Raw genomic sequence first — 20,727 nt, forward strand, 5'->3', positions numbered from 1 at the left:
CACTAAAAAGCGTCGTGACGAAAAATAATTTCGTCACCAATGAAATTACTTCAGTGACGAAACGTTTTGTCACTAATAAAATACTATTTTGTCGCCAAAAATCCTCATTTTCGTCACCAAATAATTATTCAGTCCCATAGTTATAACTTTAGTTGATGAATAAATTTGTCACATGTTGATCATTGATGAGGAAATAATTTCGTCACAGTAAGATGTAAAGTTAATGAAATTTTTAATCTCCAAATGTCATACATGAGTGACGAAATATATTTCATGGCAAAAATATATATACATGACGAAATTTTTAGTTACAAAACAACAAAATCAATAAAAACTTTCACATATAAACTGCGATAAATTTTGTCAAAAAAAATATTTATTAACGACGAATAATCACTTTGTCACAATAACAAGTACAAATGACGAAAAAAATTCGTCACTAAACTTGTCTCATATTTTATATTTCAATTTAAATTATTATTTCACAAATATCCCTACTCATATCTCAATAACCTTTTAAATATATTAAGAAATCCACTAGCTATTATACACCATTCCACAAAAAAATTCACTAAACAATTTATATTATAGATCAAAATATATGCATCAAACAAATTTAATAATAATCCATTAAGTATAACAAAAAAACCATCAAAGCAAATCCCAAAATGAACTAACATGGAGTCCACAAAAAAAATCAACACTTGATTTTGATTTGCAACTAGAACTAAGTATCAGTTCAGGAAAAAAAAAATTCAACACTTGATCTTGATTTGCAAGTATGCTTCCAAACATCATCAAAAACCAATCTGCAAAGAAAAACATTAACATATTATCAATTACATTGTATAGACCTCTCTATCCATGTCAATACAAATTGTGTACACAATGAGTCTAGCTTAACAACCAGAAGTTCCTTTGTACATGTATTAATCACATCACTAACTTAGAGCAACTCCAACACTGCTTAGCAAAAATACACAAAAAAGTATGCACATAGTTTTGTCTCTACTTTGGTTAGTGTGTATTTTAACAAGGGTCATGCTAAGTAAGAAGTAACTAATGAATCTATTTTCATTAAATGCATCTTCAAACTTGTTAAATCATAGATAATAATTAGTGAAATTGCTTTGCTTTAACTAGTATTTACTAACTAACATTAGAAAAATAAAAACATAAAACAAGTGAGACTTACCAAAATGGCGATCTATGAGTTCTGTAGGTGTGGGTGCTCAAGCTCCATCCACACTTTGTTGCCACCGCTTTGCTAATATCCGTGGATTCACCTTGCATGTCAAATTGATCCTAGCAACAACCACAAATATTGTAAGTCATAATTAATTATATTATATGAATTCAATCAATTATGTAAAACTTTTACCATTATTTTTTTTTTTTTTTTGATCAGCAAGAAGAAATCTTTATTGATGAAATCATAAAAGAAGAGTACATCAATAAAGAGGAGCTCGGAGCTACATTAAGCTCGGAGCTCCAGTTGGAGAGAATCCAACACAAAGGGAAACCAAAGAAAACACAAACAGAACAAATACACAGCAAGAGAGTACACTAGCAGCATACACACCCCAGCATAAGAGTAAACAAAAAGGCAGATTTCACTCCGCAGCAGGTTTCCCACCATTTAGCACCCAAATCTGAAGCAAAACTAAACTAATCCAGGTACCTGAGCAGCAAACAAACCTACAACTCCAAACCTTAGCACCACAAAAACTTAACACAGCAGAGGAATTTTTGCATAAAACAAACCTACAACTCCAACTCGTCACATAGCAGAGACTATTCTGCACAGATTGAGACAACACTCTGCAGCCTAGCATGCCAACCGAGAGCATTCTACAGAAGGACTGGTAGGAAAAAATAGGTCTCCTCAATTAGTTCACCCTCTGAAAACACCTCCGAAACTGAATCTGATACACTGTAGATTGAACATGAAATCATGAACTGAGAACAAGTGTTCCTTAAATACTTCCTTAAACCACACAGCCATTTTTAACTTAATCTGATCTGTAATTCCATCCACATTAGGGACAACCTCCTGAAATATACATTCATTCCGATGTTTCCAGAGAGACCACATCACTACAAGAGGAAGGGCATTACACATCATCCTTTCCTTTTTATTACAACCCACCCCTGCCCACCATTCAAGCATGTCCTCCACTGAGGCTGGCAGTGCTCCTTGAATCTTCCACCATCTAATCATTTCATACCACACTTTGCAAGCCACTGGACATAATAGAAGCACATGTATGAGAGACTCAGCTCCAGATTTACATAGACAACATTCTACAGATGCACCAGCAGGCAGAACACTAATTCTGTGCAAAAACTCAGCCGTCTTTAGTTTTCCTTTCCAAGCAAGCCATCCAAAAAATTGAACTCTAGGTGGGACATGTTTAACCCAAATCCTTTTGCTAACTGTGCTTCTATTGCTGGATCCCTCAACCAATAGCTTATACATAGATTGAGCTGAATATGTTCCAGATTCCGAGGCTTTCCAGACAAGAGTATCTTCCGAGTAACACCTAAGATGAGGACCTGCCTCAATCTGACTCACCAATCTAATTAATTCCACTCTTTCCCAGTCAAACAGCGCCCTTCTAAACTGAAATGACCATTCACCAGCTTCCTCCTTCCTGACCATCATATCAGATAACGTCACTCTCTTGTCAACTACTACCCTGTACAACAATGGAAAAGCATCTTTAAGGCTCAAGTTTTCACACCACTTATCCTTCCAAAACCTGATTCTATGACCATTACCCACTTTCACCTTACAATTGTCCAGAAAAATAACCACTAGACTGCTACTCTGTTCAGATTGTAATAATATATCCTTCCACATTTTAGAACATCTCACATTAGAGATTACTTGGGGGCTCCAACTCCCCTCCTCAATCCTATATTTACTGCTCAATACTCTCCTCCACAAAGCTTTATTTTCCACGCCAAACCTCCACCACCATTTCAACATAAGGCAACTATTCACTTCCTTCACTCTCCTAACCCCCAAGCCCCCTTGGTCTACAGGCTTCGCCACTTCCTTCCATTTTACAAGATGAACCCTCATTTTCAATTCAGAACCCCCCCACAGAAAGCAAGCTTGAAGCTTGTCCAATTCTCTAGCAATCCCCTGTGGCAACTTAAACAATGACATGTAATATATAGGCAGCGAGGACAGGACAGATTTGATTAACACAAGTCTCCCAGCAAATGACAGCAGTTTCCTTTTCCAACCAGCTAGTTTGCTTCTGAATTTGTCTAGAATAGGCCGCCAAGTTGCTTTCCTACTTGGGTTAGCCCCCAGCGGTAGACCGAGGTATTTGAATGGCAAACATTTAACTTCACAGTTTAGCACAGATGCGTACTCAGTCATTTCCTCTTCGAGTATACCCACTCCACTAATTACACTTTTATGGTAATTTATTTTCAACCCTGATATCAACTCAAAGCACCTCAGAATCTTCTTTACATTCTTTATCTCCATTACATCAGCTTCACACAGTAACAAAGAATCATCTGCAAACTGGAGATGAGTAAGGACTAACCCATCAGAGCCAATCTTAACCCCCTTTATTAGCCCCAGATCCAAAGCTCTATTGAACAAAATGCTTAAGCACTCTGCATCTATGATAAACAAAAATGGGGACAAGGAGTCCCCTTGCCTCAGTCCTCTCTGTGGACTGAACTCCTCAGTAGGGGATCCATTAACAAGCACCGATAGCCTAGCTGAGGTAATACATACCCTAATCCACTCCACCCATTTTCCCCCAAACCCAAAATTAGCCAACATAGAGAGTAAGAAATCCCAATTCAATGAGTCGTAAGCTTTCTGAAAATCTAACTTAATAATCACTCCTTTCTTTCTAGATTTCTTCCAACTATCGACAACCTCATTGGCCACCAAAACACCATCCAGAATATTCCTCCCTCCAATAAAAGCCGATTGGTTTTCACTTACGATCTGAGGAATCACTGCCTTCAGCCTTGAGGAAAGAACCTTGGACAGAATTTTATACATCGACCCAACCAAACTGATAGGTCTATAGTCCGCCAACCCCACTGGATTCTCCTTTTTAGGTACCAAAGTGATGAAAGAGCTATTGATTCCTTTGACCAACTTACAATTCTTATGGAAATCGAACACAAAATTCAGCACATCAGCCTTCAATACCTTCCACAGTTTCTGGATACAAGCCAAGTTAAACCCATCTGGACCAGGAGCCCTATTCCCATCACAACCCCTGACAGCAGCCCATACCTCTGCCTCAGTAAACTCAGCCTCCAACATATCAAAACAAGGGCTATCCCTTACTGACTTAAATGGACCTTCCAATACAGGCCTATGCTGCCAATCCTCAGAGTACTGCTTCCGAAAATAAGCTAGGGCCTCAAGCTTAACTCTACATGGATCATCAACCACCACATCACCAACAGTTAAAGTATTTATTTCATTTCTCCCCTGCCTATATTTCACTAACACATGAAAATATCTTGTGTTTTTATCACCATAAAAATTCCACTTGAGCCTCGATTTTTGGAACCACAACCTTTCCACCATTCTTGTTAAATAACCAGCCTCAACTCTAGCCTCTCTTCTTCTACATTTTTCTGCCTCTTTAAGCTCTCTTTCCTCTGCTAACAAATCAAGCATATGAAGCTCATCCTCTACCTTCTTCAACTTTGTAATAACATTACCGAACACTTCACTATTCAACTTTTTGAGTGCTACTTTCAACTCTTTCAGTTTTTGGAATAACCTAAACCCAGCCCACCCCTCCACCTGATGCTCCCTCCACCACTTTTCCACAAAAGGTAAGAAGTTTGGGTGTAACAACCAAGCATTAACAAACCTAAAGGGCCTAGGGCCCCAATCTCTCTCATCCTCCATTAGCAGTAAGGGACTATGATCAGACATGACTCTAGGAAGTCCCCACAACTTCAAATTAAATGATTCCACCCATTTTGGGTCCACCAAAACCCTATCAATTCTGCTCCATTTTTCCCCTTCCCTAGCATTACACCATGTGAATCTTCGGCCTAATAAAGGCAAATCATTCAACTCACTACTATCAACAAAATCATTCAACTCCTTCATCCCCTTGTCCCTCGTAGAGCAGCCTTTCCTCTCACCAATCTTTCTAATTTCGTTAAAGTCCCCCCCTATATACCAGGGCTTAGAGTACTCCTCCTTTAACTTTAGAAGACACTCCCACAATTTACCTCTTTGGCCCACTTCATTTGGTGCATACACATTGATCAAAACACAATCAAAAGAAAAGAATAGAGACCCAGATAGAAGAACAAACCTTCTATTACAGCAGCAACTTGACATCTGAAAAACAGCTGGATCCCAAATACATAATAGGCCACCAGCAGAGCCCTCAGCATCCACAGTCATATATTCCATACTATCCCTAGCCCAAATCTCTTTGATCTCCTTTTCAGACATGGAGGCTTTCTTTGTCTCTTGAAACAGAGCTATATCAATACCTCTATCCTTCAACAACCTCTTAATTTTACTTCTTTTTTCCTTTCTCCCCAAACCCCTGACGTTCCATGTTAGTATCTTCATCATAACCATTTACACTGAACTCTGACCCCCCAAGATCTTATCAATCCACAAGAACTACATTCCCTCCCCTCCTTGCTCTATCATTAGCTTCAAGGTCCAAGATTTTGGTTAGCACTTCCTCTTCTTTACCTTTATAGTTTATACCCAACAACTTTCCCATCTGAATAGTTCCCTGAGCCTCTTTAAGCAACGATCTGCTTCTAGCTACTCCACTAGCTGTTGAATCTACACCTGATGCTACCGCAGCTGCTGCTCTCCATATAGCACCTCTCGGTCCCAATTTACTAGAAGAGGCTCCTCTATGATTATGGCTTTTTGGACGCTTAAGATATCCCTGCTTCATCTCTCTAATTTTCTTCCCACTAGATTTCGTAACTACTCTCTTCATCCCTCTATTCTTCTGTAGTTTTTTCGTTGAGCTCAATTCGTTGCACTGTGATTCAGGTATGTCAGAACATATTATTAAAGGGCTCTTTTCAACCTGTAGCCCACTTTGAAGACCAGCCTTGGAGCCTTGGGTTTGCGTCTCCCCTCCTGCCCTCATAACCACAGGCCCATTACATAGGCCCATTCCATTATTCCGACCCAGCACCACCTCTAAATGGACCCCCGGTTTGAGCAAACTAGATCCACTCAAGCTTTTAACAGCCCCTTTCATGCCAACCTGCTCCTTACTTTTCTGACCTTCCAACTCACAGCCATTGCCTATGCTCCCAGCTACTTCCATAATGCTATCTGCTATACCCTCGAGCTCACTGCCAGTAGACTCTGGAACCACAGTTTCAGACTGCCTTGGTGATCCCATCTGCACCTCATCGCTACACCTCACTCTTCCGGGCCCAACCCCAATACACACCTCCTTCAATTGGTCCAGCTCCCTAGCTGACTCACCAACCCAATCGTCATCTTCTACAGCTACATCAGTCGCCATAACTGCTACACCCACCTTCACCCCCTTATTTGAACTGCAGGCTCCTACCCCTCCCTGTACCATAGAGCTCTCACTCCTCCCAGCCAATATCTGTGGTGCCCCAGATAAATGTTCCCACACTCTCACAGTTTGGGAATACCCTTTGCACTCCAGATTAATTATGGTATTAATAGGCTCCATACACTTTGTTAAAATTTGAATCCTTGCATATTCAAACGATTCTGGATTGCATATATCTCCTTCAATACAAATAACCTCCCCCCATACCTTCCCAATTCTATTTAAAGTTGTTCTATTCCATAAACTCCATGGGATCCCAAAACAGCAGACCCACACCTTACGTTCACCTCCACTATGAACATCAGGATTCCACCTCACAATTTCATCGCACCAATCCCCTATCCATTCCTTCACAGTCCCCAAACTATCCTTCATACACTCCTTAGAGTTGAATGTTAACAACACATCTCTACCTCCTCCATCCCTCACTACCACATTCTCCATGCCCCTTTGCTGTAATTCATATTTAATCTTAACATTGGCGTATTCAACTTTAAGACGAACCACTACAGTTTCATATAGCCACCCGTTTCCGACTTCCTCTGCCTGGACAGACACAATTCCACTTCCCATACCATGACTATTCTTAATGACCTCTGCATATGTCCGAACACCTGCTGCTGGCTTCCATACACTGCCCTCACCCCTTCCACCATGTGGGAACCCTTTTGTTTGAGGAGGATATCGGATTTTGACTTCCATATCTTTCTTACCATAATCCGCATGCTTCACTACCAGTTGTTTATCATCCACCCATATCCCATTAGCCTTCTGCACTGCTACTTCTGCTGCCACTTCACAGTCATACCTGACAAAAGCAAACCTAGTGTTCCTCACTCTCCTTCTCTTCAGAGGAATGTAGACATCCTTCACCACTCCAAACTTCCTGAATATTTCCCCCAGCATCTTCAAGTTCATTGATCTGGGTAGATCATCAACAAAGATCGTGAATAATTTTGCAGTAGCTTCCTTTCTCCATCCTCCTTTACTTCCTCTCTGATTCAATACCGGAATCCACCCTCCTTTCTCCATTCCTCACACAACTCTATTCAAGCTCAATTTTTGGACTCAAATACATCCTATCTCCATGATCGAACACAGATAAATCCAAACAGAGTTTTTAGAGAGAGAGAGAGAGAGAGAGAGAGAGAGAGATTTGCAGAGAGATCGAAGATAGAAGAATAGAATCAAAGAATGATAATGCTCTGACCTGAGAAAAGGAACAAATCAATATTGAGTGCGAGCCCGATTCATTAGCACTCCTCTTGTTCCTCCAGAACTAGGATCGCTCCTCTTGTTCCTCCCGCGCTAGGAAAAGCAGATGAAACTAGCCGGAAAACCGATTCCTCGCCGGAGAATCACGAAACTCAGCCGAAATCCAAGACCTCAGAACACGGAACTGCGGATCGCCCAATCAAAGGGGGATATTGAACTGCGCTAGGAAAAGCAGATGCACTTGCCGGAAAACCGCTTCCTCGCCGGAGAATCACGAACTCAGCCGAAATCCAAGACCTCAGATCACGAAACTTTGGCTTCAATGATCATAGAAGAATTGGGTATTGTTTGGGCCAATTAGGACCCCTCTCTTCCTCTTGGAACCCAGCAACCATAACTTTTACCATTAGATGCTAAAACATAGGTGTCGTAACTTCTTCGTTGACATGTTTCCACCTATGAATGCTAAAGTCTGGCAAGTGTGCACGGGACCTCAACACCAATTTTGGAGACTAATTGAGAGGCATGATCCCCCACTGGCGCATAATACTCCTATGGTATGGGAACACCAGAATACTGTGGTGCAATCTCTTGATCATAGAAAAGAACAAAAATAAGGTCAGACGTGAGTGAAAACAGAATTTATGCTATTCTTAATTTCAATTGTTATGTCTTACAAACTGCAAGCATGAATAATTGTTATGAGTTTTTCCACATATAAAGGATCATTAATTCATAAATGAGAATGACTTGGATGAAAATGGAAATGAGGAAAAATGTCCTGTATTCTGATTATAGACTTCTATCATGGAAAGCAAGTTGCTGGTGAAAATTGTGGTGTACAAGTGTTCATACCCAATTAGTGTTCACTTACCCAATTAGGAACCCACCCTGGTAAAGTGAAGTACTCTGGTTTAAACAATGGACCAGAATCACAATGAAGCCAACCAGTTGACAAATCCTGTATGTATTATCACCAAAAGGAAATGGAGATAAGTTTCTTCCAAGTTGGATACATATACCTTTTTAAACAAGAATGATACAATATTGAAAAATAAGGTTCGCCTTCCTCGAACATGTAAGCCACTCATTGCAGCCCATGACATTTGCAAGCTGTGTAAACAATAGACATCAATTGTGGAAGAAAAAAACAAGTTAAGCACCATTGGCACTGCTAGCATGTAGTGGTGACTCCCTCCCTCCCTCTCGCTACTCTCCTCTCAGATCGTGAATTCACACTTCATTCATCAGAAAAAAAATAAAAATAAAAGAATTAGTCTTCACTGTTTTTCAAAATATTTTTTTTACATTAAATAAATAAATAAATCATTATGTTAATGGGTGCAATACTAACCACACGTCAAAATCATTTCTATTATGTTAGGCTTCGTTTGTTTTGGGTTATAGGGAGAGCATTGAGATTCATAATGAGCTGAGACCCACTAGAGTCTACTAAAGAAATTAAAATGAGTAATTAATGGACAAAAAGTGATAAAAATAAGATCTAATTTTATGTATTAAGTGTTTATTAATTTAGATATATATTAATGTATATAAGAAAAAAAAATAATTAAAGAATGAGTGTTGCAATTAGTACCCCATCAATTATTTTGAACCTCTTATTTCTTTAGATCCCCACTTATAAATTGTAAAACTCTTAAAAAAATTATTAAACAAAAAACTTGAAACAACACAAATATGCCAACACAAGCACCCTTGTCAAACACACACACATGCATGTGTGCACCTACAAACGTGTACACACACACACACAGATTATGTAAGAATATATTTACCTGCCCAAAATGGGGGAACACCACACAATAAAATGTAGAGTATTACTCCTGCACTCCATATATCTATTTCTGGTCCATAGTTCCACTTGAGCACCTCCGGAGCCATGTAATATGGACTTCTAACAATTTCAGAGAACTTTTCATCTAACAAAAACTCAAAAATTTAGACATAAAGTAGAAGTGAAAAAAATAAATAAATAAACAAAAATCAAATTCTTCAGTTTCAGGCTCCCAATTGTTCATTTGTAAGCATCTCACTACCCATAAATGAGGAAAAATGCCATATTTGAAGGATAAATTGAATCAATGTGGCAATGAACAAGGGACGACCACTAGTTTTATGTTTGTTTTTATTAGTACACGTGATATGGCCTGCATGTATAAACAGGTAGAAGTGTGAGAAAATTATTTGATAAGTCACGAGGTAAAGACTATTGACTTGCATAAACCATGCTGAATCACATGTTGTAGCTAAATCTCAAGACAGTAAAAAATCAATAGAACTCACATTAAATTGTTGAATTGTTATGCTCTTCTTGCAAGATAGGGAGTATGATGGTAAGATCTTATACTATAAAAGTAACACAACTGTTACCAAATTATGTATTCGGAAACAATTTGCTAGTTGTTGTAAGACTATAGCAATACTAGCCCTTTTGTGAGTATCAAACTCACCTGAGCCAAATTAAAACATGGATTTGGTGCTCAAGGCATACATACAGTACAAAAATCAGTAGAACATTCAAATGTCACCATAGTTTTCAAACCAACTAGAGTGAATACATTCATTATCTCAATGCCAGCCAGCCAATAATGAGTACAAATTTAAGGTGCTTTAATGCCAGTCACCCAAGTAGCTCTTTTTGTCTTGCCATGTAGTTGATCATTGAAACTATTTCAGAATAGCATGTATCAAAGTTCTGGGGGGAGAAAATAGTACTCTAGTAACAGAGTTTTGCATTTAAATAATAAAATGTGGTCTGGCCACCATATGAATGTATTCAGTTCAAAAATATAGCACGACATTAAATGTCGCTAGTTAAGAAGCATGGACACTTCAAAGAAGGTGTCGTGTGTTTGTGTCGGACACTAACACTCCTCATACACACCCTGACGTGTGTGTTGAACATGCATCCAAATGTTATATTATTTTTTTAATCTTTTTAGAACAAGACAAACATCTGAAACTTGAAATAACTTTGAAGCTAATAGTTAAAATCAAAGTAATGTAGATCCCTCCTTCAACTTGTAATGAATATTAAGAAGCAATAGACATCAAGCAATACCATTGTAACAAAAATGATTATGAAAATATATAGAACACACTGAGTTCAAAAATTCCAAAGATTAACTTCACTAAAGCCTAAACAATAGCATAAGCAAGTGTAAATGAGGAAAACAATTGTTCAAATAAATGTTTACAAGAACTATAGTGGGATATAAAGCTGCACCCCATGCGACGTGCACGAAGGAACTAAAAGCTCTCTACATCTTCACTGGAGTAGAGCCACCCGAGCCTGTCCCATATAAAAACCAACCATCTGATCTTATGGAAGTCAATGACAAGCTTCTGTTTCTCATGTCCATAGTTGAAGTGAAGTAGGTAGAACTATTTCTATGTATGTTATATGGTAAGGCTAAATGAAAAGAAAATAAAAATAAAAAAAACTCCGCACAAGTTTAGAGACCACATAAGCAAAGAGAGATGGGGTCTGTGAACTTGCTAATAGAAGGAGACCTCAAAACAGCCTGCAAGGAGGAACTACTCAAAGAGAAGATGCCCACAGCCAACTAAAACAAAGGCAAGAAATAATGGCAGTAGTAGAGCATCATGGCCTTCAATAATTCATATAGGAAGTACGTTTTTCTTATCATATCTTTTCCATTTTAAGTCATACTCTATCAAATGCTTGTGTTTGATGGCTGAAAAAGCAACTGACTTTCATTATAAGTTTGATTAGTCTCCTGCTCTCTTTTTAAGTTTGTGATTTATTTAAATCTTGTATTTGCTTGCCTACTGAAGTTCTCTCCTAAAGTTAGAATTGTTTGATTATATAGGGCAAAAACTGTATTTACAGGCTTGGAAAGCTTTCCTAATCATGCACAGAATACCAATGTCATGTCTGATGTTCAGGATGGTTACGGGCTTATGATTTCGGAGTTAATCGGAACTGAAATATCCAATTGTTCTTCTGTACCAGCAGACATTAGTTCTCTGCACAATGAGATGACCCTTAATAATGGAGAGGTGCAATTACTATTAACAAACTGTTGGAAACTAGATATTTGTTTAACTGGGATCTTTTCCATGTGTAGTTCTTCACACTAATATTGGTATATATCTGTGTGGCACTGGAAAAGACCAAGTTATTACATATAGTCTTCATTTATATATCTTGAAGTTTCTTAATACAATTCACAACTACGTTAATTATGGCTGCTGGATAACTTACTTTGTATTCTACAAGGATCCTCAAATACCCAGGCATGGTATCCAAGAAGAATCAGGACGCTAGTCCAGCTAGCAAGGATGATCACAGAAGCAAAGGAATCAACCCAAATCATAGCCTAATTAATGAATTTTATTTTTTTATGAATAACCTAAGTAGAAAACCCTATAAAATAGACAGATATTAAACAAACATTCAAATATAGAGAGGAGTTGAACCCTAATTTTATTAAAAATAGAGACAATCAATCCAAATCATATAAAATATTCACATTTAGTGAAGGGCTTTTACTAATTTCAAACTATTAGTTATAATCAATAAGACATTCATTCTCAAGTTTATAGCAGAAACAAGCAAAAGACATGAAATGAGGATGGCCAAGTTTACAATTTACACATTCACAATTTATTGAAGAGAAACCTTGCTGGAAAGAATAAATACAGCATTAAATCTATTAATTAGTTTCGAAAATTAGGGAAAACATTAATTCTGAAAATTAGGGAAAACAATGATAGAAAAATAGAGAAATTGAGTGTGTTAGAGAGAGAGAGAGAAAGAGAGAGACGGAGAGAGAGAGAGAGGACCCATACCTAAAAATACAAAAACAGAGAAATTGAGTAATAAAAGGCGCTGATGTAAGAGAACACACAGCAATAAAGGAAATGCGACGTCTGTGGCGCCACTGAAGGAGAAGAACAGGGACGTCGGCAGCAGCTCTGGAGAAGAACACATGGAAGGGTGCGTGGTAAAAGAAGAAATTGAGTGTGTTTTTAGTTTCGTCAATAAACAAAACACACAGCACTTGCGTTTTGTTTTGAGAGGGAGAGAGAGATAGAGATTGATAGGGAAACAGATTTAAGATTATTGGTGATGCAAATATATTTCTTATTAATAATTTTTTAATTGGTGTTAAAAGAAAATTCTTACTAAAAGTTTCAAAATTTTGGTGTGTTTCAAAATTTTGGTGTCACCTAAAAAAATTAGCAGGAAAAATTTCGGTGATGAAACATAATGTTTTTCTCACCTAAATAGATGTATATATTGACGGAAATAAATTTCATCACCTATTATTTTTATTTTTTTATTATACATGACAAAATTTATAATTCATCATGAATTATTCTTATTTAGTGACGAAATTTGTTTTCTTCATTAATTTTTGTCATAGCAGAAAAAGAGCAAAGAGAAATCATGTACCAAATCGGCGAGCAAAAAAGATGGGACGATTACCGGCAAGGCTACTAGTGGCGGCGGCAACCGGCAAGGCTAATAGAGGCAACGACAATGGCGATTGGTGTGGTGGAGAGAGATGATAAACAAAAACAGAGAGAGATGATAAACATAAAAGGGGTAAAAAAATTAATACTTTTTTTTTTTATTATTGCCGTTCAATATATCAAAATTTTCCCACCAAAAATTGGTGACAACATTATTCCCTCATCAAAAGATCTCAAAAATATTAAAAAAAATTGGTGACGAAAATATATTCCTCACAAATAATTTTATATTTAGTGACAAATTTTTTTCTCACTAGAAGTCCCAAAATTTTGGCGCCACCCAAAAAAATTAGCGGGAAAATTTTTGGTGACGAAACTTAATTTTTCTTCACCTAAAATGAAGTATTTATTGAAAAAAATAAATTTCGTCACCTATCATTTTTATTTTTTTATTATATGTGACAAAATTTATAAATTCCTCACGAATTATTTTTATTTAGTGACGAAATTTATTTTCTTCACTAGTTTTCGTTACCATAGATTACTTTTGTTGTAGTAATTTCAACTGGTATGCTTTGGTTTTTTCGGATGAAGAAATTAAAGTATGTTGTTGAAGATGTTTATGCATCTTTTCTGATTGGAACCAAGGTTCTTGGCATGCTTTAAATTTCATCTTCTTCCATCTAGTTGTGTATTTTGTTGGTCACGCTCAAATGCTTTAAGTGTCACCTGCTTAGTCTTTGTTATATGTTTTGCCTCCATATAAGTGTTTAGGGATAATTTCTATAATATCCCAGTTTATGTGTGTAGGAGATTTTATAATGTATAACCAGATTATTTAGTCTAATAATTGTGTAACATTTTTGTGATATAAGGTTTTGGAATCAAATCTTATAAAGAGGAGTTTGAAACTCTTCTATAATATTCCATTTTGTGTGTAGGAGATTTTATAATGTATAATTAGGTTATTTGATCTAATGATTGTGGAACACCCTTGTGATGTAAGGTTTTCAAATCAACTCTTATAAATAGGAATTTGTTACTCTTTTGTGATGATATTTATTTCTCTCCCCTTATGGTTCATATGTAAGTAGCAATGGAGTGACTGTTAGGTTATTTAATCACTAATAGTGTACTATTTCTCATAGTTGTAATTACTCTCCTGTCAATTGACAACAAATACAAAACAAAAAAATTATAATAGAAAATTTTAAGACAAATTATTAAAAAAAAAAATCATAATTTGAGCCTTATAACAAAATAAATCTAAATTTTTTATTTTATCAATTTAAATTCTAATGTTTTGTTTTGTTTTCAATCTAAACTTATTTGTCTATTTTCGTTAAGTAAAATTGATGAAAAATGACTATTTTAGTTATTATCATTTTTTTTTATATAAATGGTTTAAATTGATAAAATTAAAAATTAAAAATTTATTTTGTTACAAGGCTTAACCTTGGGATTTTTTTGTAATTTCTCTAAAATTTTATAATACATCCCCAAAATTTTGGAATGTATACCATATGTTCTACTTATAACATTTGTGAACTTTCGTTATGATCTATTGTGATATTAGCTATACATTGGTTATGAATCATTGTAGTGTTAATTATAACTCATTCTGATGTTGGTTATGACTTATCATGATTATTATTTTGGTAATATAAGGTATTTTTATTTTTTTTTAAAACAAAATAAGATATTTGGTTATGAATTTTTTTTTTAATTATGACAAAAATAAATTTAATTCTAGCATTTATGATAATTAAAAACACTGCAATGTATTCTAGAATGACCCTTTTATAATACATTAATGTTGATAGCAAAGCTCTATCATAATTAAATTATTTTTAATCATAATGAAAAAAACCAAACATTCCTTAATTATAACAAAATGGGTTTGGCTTTGGTCCAGTCCAAGATCGGACTGGACCGTGCTGTTGGGCCCGTGGGGGTCCATCACGGGTCCCGTTTTGAAAATCCGAACCGTCAATATGTAGAACTTGTTGAGTACTATATACCGGTGAAAAATCCGTTAATCGGATATCGATAGCTATGTGATCAAATCAGTTTTGTATAAAAAAGAAAATGGATGGTGAATAAATTAACTGTTGACAAAAAACTATTTTGATCACATAACTATCGATATCCGATCAACGTGATTTTTTACAGGCATATAGTATTCGACGAGTTTTACACATTGAAGCGGTTTGGATTTTTAAAACGGGACCCATGGTGAGCCCCCACAGACCCAACAGCACGGTTCAGTCCAAACTTGGACTTGACCAAAGCCAAACCCTAGAAAAATAACATTTACAATGAGTAACATCGCAAGTAACCAAGTTATAACTCAGGCATGTGGCACACCTCTTTTCTAAGTGTTTATTATAAAATATTTTGGTGCTTTTCATTTTGTTCGGTTTGAAATTTTCAAAAATAATTTTTAGAATTTTCTATTCGCGTTTTTTTTAGTGAAATTTTTTAACATTTTAATCCCAAAAAAAATTTACTTTGTAAATCCACTAAAAAATTTGTACTTTTAAAATTTTTACAAAAAGTTTTAAAAAATCTATTGAATACAACAAAATACGAAATGTATCGAATTTATATATATATATATATTATTTTTTGTATTCAATGTATTTGAAAAAAAAATTGTACAAATTATATATTTTTTAAGTATATCTAAATTAAGTAAATAACAAACTAAAAAACAATTGATTAAAATATTTAAAACTTCACTAAAAATTCAAAAAAATAAAATGAGAGGGAGATTTATGATTTGGAATGGGCCGTGGTAAGAGCCGGACAAATTGTGGGCCGAACACATTTGGGTCGTTGCAGCCTGGGCCCATCCAGAAAGGATTTTCGCTCGGTGATGGCACAGTTGCTGTGAAACCGAGCTACGTGCTCGGTAATGGCATAGTTGCTTGGTAATGGCATAGTCGCATAATTGATGTCGTACTAGCGGTCAAGTGAGGTTCGGCCGAGATGTCCGCTGCCTCACTGGGTTCCACGGTTCTTGCGTTAGCTCGGCAGGAAGGCCGACAGCTAACCTGCATGACTTATCCCGAGCTCGGTCGTCATTGAGCTTGGCGAGCGGAGTGCTCTGGCTAGCTGTGCAGCACGGCCGTTGACAGCCGAGATGCTGCATCCCGGCTACCGAGCTCCCAGTGGTGTGGGCTGGCAATTAGGTGATGTTCAGCTAGATTTGTGCTAACAGATGGGATAGCAGCACCACGTGTCGAGAGACTAATGGGAGCAGATTTAGGGCGCAGAAGGTATATAAGCGAGTCTACGCCCCCCATGCTGAGGCAGATGATCATTTGGTGAGATATATACTTACACTCAACTCTCTCCTCTCTCTCTATCCCTATGTGTGTGTGTGTGTGTGTGTGCTAACTTGATCGTCGGAGGGGTTTTCCGGCCACACACTGCCAGGTAGCTCACCGCCATTGTGCTCGCAGGTCGATAGGACAGACAGGAGCTTGGAAGAAAGGAGTACGGGCTTGCCTGAATATTTACTCCCCGTAAAATTGGCGTCGTCTGTGGGAAGTTGACAGACAAAACCTTGTCTTCCAGGCTCATCTGATCGCCGTCCATGGCGAACAACGACGAGATTTCATTGTCTGCCATCGACGGAGTTACCCCGACGTCAGGCAGACGGAGAGAAGGACATCCCGTCATCCTTCCTATGGCGGACCTGGAGACTTCTCCAGGAGGACATTCAAAAGATGCCCAGGATAAGTGCGGAAAAAGCTTTGGTCATTCACGGAGTCCAGACGGTCACCGGCGGCAAAGAGAATTGCATGCCAGACGACTGGAACACAAGCTAAGGGACCAAGATGCTGTCATCCGGCGAATGGCGGCGGAGATGGAGGATCTTAAGCGGCATGTCAAAGAGAAAGGTGTAGCTGGAGTGGGAGACCACAGTGAGCGCACCCAACCCCGCCGTCCAGGCAGTCAGAGCTAGCGGCATACTCCGTCCATCTCAATCATCAGAAGTTACAAGGTTGGAGATTCCGACGCGCACGTAGAGAAGTTCAGCGCGCAAGATAGCACCTATCAACCCTCACGTCCAGCGAGGACGTCGAGGTATTCTTATTCTACTCATTCAGAGGATTTACGGGTAGTCTTGAAGAAAGGGGCTCGCCGGCGGGAGGCTCAGAGGGTGCCAGCAATCCAGTCGCTATCCTATAGGGTTCACGCCAATGAAGAGGTCGGAATGCCTCCACCTCGCCTAGCTGCGCCACTCCTTCTAGACACAGACTTGGCAAGGCGGAGCGCCACCCCTTTCTCTCTGGAGATAGAAACAACACCGCTTCCGGCAAGGTTCCACCAACCAAAGTTCACGCTTTACGACGGAAAAACCGATCCTTATGTGCATGTAAGCCACTTCCGACAAGTCATGGCCAGACATTGGTGAAATGACGCCCTTATGTGCCTTATCTTCCCGTCAAGCTTGGGCGAGCTGGGCTTGAAATGGTTTGAGAGGCTGCCGGAGGGGAGCATAGAAAGGTGGCATCAGTTGGCGAAAGCCTTTGTGACGCGCTTCAAAACCAACACTAAGACACCGAAGGAAGTTGACCACCTTCTCAATATCAAGATGGAGCCGAACGACACACTCAAGGCATATAACTCCAGATACTAGGAAACCTTCAACGAGATCTTGGATTGCCCAGTCAACCTTGCAATCACGCAGTACAAGCGTGGTCTCCTGGTCGGACATAGACTGCGGGACTCGCTTACGATGTACCAGCCAACATCTATGGGCTAGCTAATGCAACGCATCAATGAGCACGTCCGAGTAGAAGATGATGCGGCAGCATCTACCACGAAGGCAACACCGGTAGCAACAGACAAGAGGTCGGCTGGCAAGGTACACGCGGTTGGACAGGAGGCAAATCGTTCAAATGATCGCGCAGAAGAATCAGACCGTGGCTCAAATCGCAAAAATCGAGGTAGGGGTCATCGAAATGACCGAGATGACTACCCCCGGGATGACGTCGCTGATACAAACAGGAGGTTGAAGGCCAGGACAGGCATTACCATGGTTTTTAAGATTTCAATTTATCGCATACTTAGTGAAATCCGTGACGAGGATTATGTCCAATTTCCTGCTAAGTTGGGCAACAGACAGAAGGGTTTCAATCCGCGGTACCGTTGCACATTTCACTGGGAGCGCGACCACCAGACAGAGGACTGTTTTCCTTTGAGGCAACACTTGGAAGAGCTAGTCGCAACAGACACCTGGACCTTTACATGGACGGGGGTGTGAAGGTAAATCAAGCCCCAGTTGTTCTGCGTGCACCGGGTGACTTGGAGGCGCCCCCTCAAGGAGTGATTAATGTCATCCACGGCATAGTGGAGCTGGCGCGTGTATGCGAGCTCCGAGGTATGATCAAGAAGGAAGAACACATGAAGGAAGTTTTGTCAGTCCAGCCCGCGATCAAGAGGGGGAAGACCGAAGAGAAGGATGTGATCAGTTTCTCTACAAGGGACTTAGAGCGCATTCAGACACCGCACAATGATGCCCTGGTGGTCACTCTCCGCGTCAAGGAATTCAATGTCAAGCACATCTTGATCGACCAGGGAAGCTCGGTCGAGATCATGTATTACGATGCATTCAAGCAGCTCAAACCCCGAGATACAGACTTGGCTCCGTCAACTTCGCCGCTGGTTGGTTTGAACTCGCAACCGGAGTGGCCTTTGGGAAAAATTATCCGGCTGGTCAAAGCGGGATCCGTGGTCAAGCAAGTGGAGTTCTAGGTGTTGCAGGTGCCATCTACTTATAACTTGATCCTTGGAAGGGGATGGCTTCACGTTATGCAAGCCGTAGCGTCGACCTTCCATCAGGTGATGAGATTCTCCTCGGCTACGGGGGCAATTGAGGAGATTTGGGACGATCAAGTCATGTCGAAGCAATGCTTCGTGGCAGTCAACGGGAGCCGAGCTGCCAAAGGTTTCATCCAAATGATAGAGGGACCGGAAGACCGCGGAGTCCTTGACGATGTGGGCACTAAGGCTGAGGACAAAGCCGTCGAAGAATTGGTCGAAGTGCGAATTGATACAGAGAGTCCGGACAGGTTCTTCTTGCTCAGCTCAAGCCTTCTGCACAAGAAAGGACCGAGATGGTTGAGTTTTTGATGGCCAATATCGAAGTCTTCGCATGGTCGCCTTATGACATGCCCGGCCTCGATCCGTGTTTTATTTGCCATCACCTAAACGTCTTCCCCGGAGCCAAGCCGGTCATTCAGCGAACAAGGAGATCGGTGCTGCATCACGCCAAGGTAGTTGCAGAGGAAGTGAAGAACTTGCTTGAGGCACGAGCTATTCAGGAAGTGCACTACCCTCGGTGGATTTCAAACACAGTTGTTATACCAAAGAAGAATGGGAAGTGGCGAGTTTGTGTCGACCATAAGACCGTCAATCGAGCTTGCCCTAAAGACAACTTTCCACTGCCTAGAATAGACCAGCTCGTGGACTTAATGGCTGGACATAACAGGCTCAGTTTCTTGGATGCCTACCGCGGTTATCATCAGATTGCCATGCATGGCCCCAACTGCGAGATCACCTCCTTCACTACACCGAGGGGACTCTTCTGCTACCGAGTCATGCCTTTTGGTTTGAAGAACGCCGGGGCAACTTTCCAACGAATGGTAACCAAGATGTTGGCTCCTCTGCTAGGTCAGACAATGGAGGCTTATATTGATGATATGGTGGTTAAGAGCCGGCATCAAGCAGACCACTTGTCTGACTTGGTCGAGATGTTCGCCATTCTCAAACAACACAAGCTACGCTTGAATGCATCTAAGTGTGCCTTTGGCATGGGATCCAAAAAACTCTTGGGCTTCCTAGTCACAAACCGAGGCATCGAGGCAGACCCCGCACAAATCTGAACCGTACAAGAGTTAAAGCAGCCCAGCTCGGCTAAGGACGTGCAGCATCTGGCCGGCATGGCCACTACGCTTAACCAATTCATAAGTCGGTCATCAGATCGCTGCCGCCTTTTCTTTCAAGCTTTGAAATCAAAGTTCTCTTGGGATGAAAAGTGTGACCGGGCTTTGGCCGCGCTCAAGGAGTATCTGCCTTTAGCGCCATATCTGGCCGTTTCACAGCATGCGGTCAGTGCGGTGCTTGTCCGGTCGGAAGGAATCAAGCATCTCCCTATCTTCTACGTCAGCAAAACCTTGCTACCAGCAGAGTCGAGATACTTGCCGCTGGAAAAACTTGCATTGGCATTGTTGATGGCCTCCAGAAAATTGGCGCACTACTTTCATGCCCATACAACCATCATTTTGACCGAGTTCCCCCTTAAAGCTTTGTTCGAACGGGCGGACTTCTCCGGTCGAATCCTCAAGTGGGCGGTTAAATTGGGACAATTCGACATCAAATTCCAGCCACGAACTGCCATCAAAGCTCAGACATTGGCTGACTTCGTTGCTGAATTCTCACCTGGAACTCA

General features: G+C 39.7%; 1 long non-coding RNA gene across 3 annotated transcripts; it reads right to left on the reverse strand.

The window, feature by feature from the left end:
* Nucleotides 1–567: 567 nt before the first annotated feature.
* LOC114297709 (uncharacterized) lies at nucleotides 568–12,861 on the reverse strand. 3 transcript variants are annotated; one of them, XR_014329280.1, is made up of 7 exons: nucleotides 12,636–12,861; nucleotides 9,596–9,967; nucleotides 8,963–9,037; nucleotides 8,674–8,760; nucleotides 8,204–8,389; nucleotides 1,196–1,305; nucleotides 568–809 (listed from the first exon to the last, which is right to left on the reverse strand). It is a non-coding gene; the product is annotated as an uncharacterized LOC114297709 (long non-coding RNA). The 3 variants fall into 3 exon arrangements; XR_014329282.1 differs by lacking the exon at nucleotides 8,963–9,037 and having other exon boundaries at nucleotides 9,596–9,739; nucleotides 12,636–12,856; XR_014329281.1 differs by lacking the exons at nucleotides 8,963–9,037; nucleotides 12,636–12,861 and having other exon boundaries at nucleotides 9,596–9,858.
* Between the last annotated feature and the right edge of the window lie 7,866 nt (nucleotides 12,862–20,727).

This window comes from Camellia sinensis, chromosome 5, assembly GCF_055761805.1.
Source record: "Camellia sinensis isolate YWXY chromosome 5, ASM5576180v1, whole genome shotgun sequence".
Lineage (NCBI taxonomy): Eukaryota > Viridiplantae > Streptophyta > Magnoliopsida > Ericales > Theaceae > Camellia > Camellia sinensis.